Here is a 244-nt window from a genome sequence, read left to right on the forward strand (position 1 = left end):
GCTGCGGTTCGTGCAGCCGCGGGTGACGCATTGTTATCTCTTGCGGTAGACGTTCCGTCTACCGTAGTGTCTTCCACTCGCACAACACTTGGTGTTGCGAGTGCACGTGGTGATTCACCACGTGAGTACGACCCCTCTTTAGAGGTCGATTATGAGTGCGAGTCGGACGAAATGGCCGACTCGGGGAGGATGGAACAGTCGCCTGATACCCGTCAGGCGGCTGATTATGAGCCTTCGAATGAGA

The sequence above is a fragment of the Bremia lactucae genome, linkage group LG14 (assembly GCF_004359215.1).
Source record: "Bremia lactucae strain SF5 linkage group LG14, whole genome shotgun sequence".
In the NCBI taxonomy this organism is placed as follows: domain Eukaryota; phylum Oomycota; class Peronosporomycetes; order Peronosporales; family Peronosporaceae; genus Bremia; species Bremia lactucae.